This window comes from Parasteatoda tepidariorum, chromosome 4, assembly GCF_982258835.1.
Source record: "Parasteatoda tepidariorum strain Cologne lab strain chromosome 4, Ptep-v5.0, whole genome shotgun sequence".
Taxonomy (NCBI): Eukaryota; Metazoa; Arthropoda; class Arachnida; order Araneae; family Theridiidae; genus Parasteatoda; species Parasteatoda tepidariorum.
The window spans coordinates 49,312,100-49,316,989 of NC_141758.1; positions in this window are offsets into that span (position 1 = coordinate 49,312,100).

Consider the following 4,890-nt stretch of genomic DNA (forward strand, 5'->3'; position numbering starts at 1 on the left):
AAATTTAAAATAAAATAAAGCACTTCTTTTGTATTGTACCAGTTTCAGAAATTTATTAAAAGTATAAACTTTTTTTAAGGAAGTATCGAATAAAATATTATTTGTCCCATTGCGAATAATATGTTCCATCGTTTATATAAACAATGCAGAAAAATATCAAATAATACTATGTAAACAAACATACTATAGGGTATGAACAAAAATTTAAGAATTTTTTAAAGATACATCTTCTTTTATTTACTTATTTATTTATTTATTAAAATGAGTTTTCTGTTTTTTATTAACGCCATTAAGGGGATAAAATGTTCTCAGTTTATTTATTCTTATGTTTTAATTTCAATATCCATGCACCAACAATATTTTTGAGTGTTTTCTTTAAACTATATTATAACTAAAATTAATAATCATTAATTTTATATGAAATGGAGTTGATAGGAAAACATGCAATTTATATATTGGTAAAGTATAAGCTACTTGGCAGCTTAATTTTCTATTAACTGCATATTATTGCCAAATGAGATTATTTGGCGAGGGGAAAAGTCCATTAACGATAAGCTAGAAATTAACCTTTCACACCCATCAGATTTAGTGATTTACTGATGATCCCTATCGATTAAATTACGATTACGATTACGAACAGTAATTACGATGGAGAAAACTTTTAATACTATCACAGAAAATTACTTAAACGGTGTATTAAAACTTTCACCATTTAATATAATCTCTGTCCAAAAAAGTAATTAAATAGTAATTATAGATTAGAATATCAAAGGCATTCTTAGACGCTTTTAATAGTTAAAAGTATAATTTAATATAATTGCTTACATTATTTAATAATTGTTTCATATAATTGCGCTAATAAGTGTTTACATATTTTATTCTATCTAACATATTATTGATTTCCAGTGTTAATGTAATTTTCAATAGTGTGCACACTCTTAGAAATAAAACTCTCACTTTTGACAGTTCTGTGATTTTTGAACCGCATTTCATTAATTTTGAGAATCATTTCGTCTCGAAATCTCGTGATTTGTAATAAAACGTGAATTCTCAAATAAAACGCGAAAATGATTTTTTAATTTGAAACTTCATCGCAGAGCCTTGGAAGGGACTTTAAACTAGAATGACATAACTAGAATGCAGACTGGACTATGGAATCTAGAAAGACAACATAAGAGGACCGGTTGTAGGATGGTCAAGGAATTAGCGTCATACCAAGAAGATCACGAGTTTGAATCCCACTTAAGGCAAGGATGTAACTTATCTCTCCGTTCTATCTGTCTTTCTTGCGTTGTTTGGGTGACGTTGATTTATTTATATAGTGCCTACAAAAAATGCCAAACATACTTTTCAATTTTCTTTTCTCGAAAAATAAAATATAATGCAAAAGATTACTTTTGACGAAATCAGTTCCTGGCGATAGTTATTTCATATCTTTGATAAAATGCTCGCTCGAAACATATATCAGGAAATGGTTTAGTCAAAAAAGAAGAAAATTTCCTGAGATTTGAATATTCTTTTTTTCTAATGCATACCTATTTACTGAAATACTGTTTGATTAGTGTTACTTTTGACGAAATCCATTCCTGGCGATATTTATTTTATACTTTTGATGAAATATTCGCTTGAAACATATATCAGGAAATGGTATAGTCAAAAAAGAAGAAAATTTCTTGAGATTTGAATATTCATTTTTTACAGTGCATATTTACTGAAATACTGTTTTGATATTCTCGGCATATTATGGATAGTTATATTTTCAAGTTGTTCATAGTAGCGTTTACGGTGACAATCAATTTCAAATAGGCAAAAGAGTGTTTCTGTTCATTGTGCTATCTTCCAGAGAAAAATGGAAATGCATGGATCTGAGTCTTTTCCTGTTCAAATTCTTTGTTGATTGGAAATGGAACCAAAATTTCAAAATTGATAAAATTCTTCTTGATAACTCTCACCTAATTAAATTCAGTAAATTTAGGCTTTGAAATTTTCTCAATAATCTAGAATTTCTAAGGCAATACTTTATTATTAAAAACTAATTGAGCTTTAGACTTATTTGATCTCCATTAAACTCATGTAAAAACTCAAATTGATGTTTTGGATAAAAGAAATAACTTTCCATTCCCAGTCTATTAATTAAGTTACTGGAGTTATAATATTTATATTAATTATAATTCTATATTATAATTTCTATAAATTATAATCCTATGTCATAATTTCTATAAATTATAATCCTATATTATAATTTCTACAAACTATAATCCTATATTATAACTTCTATAAATTATAATTAAAATTTAATATAATTGAAAATTATAATTAAAATTTGAGCTCAATTAGTAAAAACTAATTAAGCTTTAGACTTATTTGGTCTCAAATAAACTCATCTAAAAACTCAAATTGATGTTTTTGATAAAAGAAATAACTTTCCTTTCCCAGTCTATTATTTAAGTTACTGGAGTTATATTTCTATAAATTATAATCCTATATTATAATTTCTATAAATTATAATCCTATATTATAATTCCTATAAATAATAATCCTATATTATAACTTCTATGAATTATAATTAAATTTTAATATAATTTAAAATTGTAATTAAAATTTGAGCTCAATTAGTAAAAATTAATTTAGCTTCAGACTTATTTAGTCTCAAATAAACTCGTCTAAAAACTCAAATTGATGTTTTTGATAAAAGAAGTAACTTTTCATTTCTAGTTAATTAATTAATTTACTGGAATAATAATATTTTGATAAGTTTCTACAGAAACGTAATTATATCTCAAATTAATTGTATGAAGTTTATTTGTAGTTATAAAATGCTTATTTTATCTAATTGTAAGTTTCAACACAAATTTCTTTTAAATAAGAGTATCCCGATTGGATTATTTGACTGAAACTTAATTTAGTTGAGGATTGTCTTCTGAAACGAAGTAATGCTTAACTTTATGCTATGGTAGGACAACTGTAGCATTTAAGATTTGGTTAGATTAGCTTAAAACCTAATTAAGTGTCTATTTATATTTCCAATCGATTAGTTTGATTTTGTTTGCTTTTTTCAATCTTTTTTCTGTACCTGAACTTATAAATTTTGATATTTAATTCATAGTTTTACGGGTTTTCCATTTCGGCATGTAAACTAATGTAAAACTCGAACATGCGACATTTGACTTTCATCCGATAAATCAAGCTTCTCTTTAGTATATTATCTCCCTCTAATTTGCTCATGTTTCTTGTTTTTTACTCATTCTCGGGGCAGTCCTATTATGGTTATTTATGGTGGTTTGTCACCAACCGCAGAAACTGCTGCTGTGCTAACTGCATGGTCGTTACCTCTTAATTTTGCTTCCATGTTGTCAGTGCTTTCCATTTCTACCTTTATTCTTTACTTAGTAAATAATTCCTATTTTACAGCACTTTTTGTAGTAATACATAAATATATATAAATTAAATTAATGGTTTGTACATAAACTAAATTAACAAAGAACAGTTAACTATCATAGACCAATTTTTAACAGTATAAATCTTTATAGACCGATCCATATCTACCATAATAAATTGAGCAACAATGCAATGACACGCTGACAGCAGAAAACCCGACTTTTTCAATGTTCCTCGTTTCCGTTTCCAGTCCTTAAAAATGCCACATGGAAAATTTTTTTTATTAATTCTTACTGATCTATTTATTATAATTTTTTCTATTAAGTTGTATATGCAAATTAGTCTGATGTTTTACCACTGGGTGGTCTAAAAGAGTTAACTGTTAACCGTTTTAATAATTTAAATTTTTTGAGTAACTGAAACTTCTATTCGTCAGATAGATATTCTAATTAACTTGTCTTTATTAAATTTAATTTGATTTTCCACTTAAAGTTTTTTTCCCCTCCAATTTCGTGCATTTCGCCACTTAAAAATCTGCTTACAGTAATAACTATACGCTTTTGAAAATAAAATTTTGCAAATTTATTATATGGTTTATATATATGTATGAACTTGTTTCCTTACATGCTCATAAGACTCAGGGGCGTAATAGCCCAAAGAGTGCCAAGGCCAACTGTGCCCATGTTTTTTTTTTTTTTTTTTTGGCTCTGGGGTGCAGAAGCAGATGTTCTGGTTGGATGATCAGCCGAACGCGGCACCCCCAGCGTTTAGTCCTCAAGCATGTTTGGCACTCATTTTACCAACCTATTGAACGGCCCACTTATATGGTCATATTTTAGTGAATTTTGCACCCTGTTAAACATTCTGGAATAAATAATGGTAAAAAGTATCGGCACAAAGGGTGCCAGGGTTTACAGTAAAATCGATTTTTACTTTAAAAATATCGTAATTTTTACAGTACTATTTACTATAAATCTATGACTGACTATAATTAAGTAAACATTATTGCACTAAAATCTACGGTAGCAAATTTAAAATTTTTTTTCGGTAAAATAGACTTTGCAGATACCGCACTCAAGGAGCCAGTACTTTATACAGTAATTTTATCCGGAATTTTTTATAGCGTGTTTAATGTTAGGTTTCTTCTGGAAATTTAACAAAAAAAGCATTTCAGTAACAGCTGTGATAACACTTTTCACGAAGTGCTTCATTTGCAATTCAAAAAATATTTGTTTAGGTTATTTAAACTTGTACGTAAAAGTAAAAGCTTTCTTTTCTGACGTTTCTTTCAAAGAGATTTTCATGTTCTGTCCGAAATGGCGATTTTAGATTAAATTTAGATTTAAAGTTTCTCCACCCGAAGGCTAAATCAGATGGAATGTTTTCTTTGGAGATTAGAAACCATTTCAGTGAAGAAGAACAATTTGCATCTATTAAAATGCTAAGAATAGTAATAAAATTTTTGAAAAGAATAATTGCAAACCATTATTTTATGTTTTTTGCGGATATATT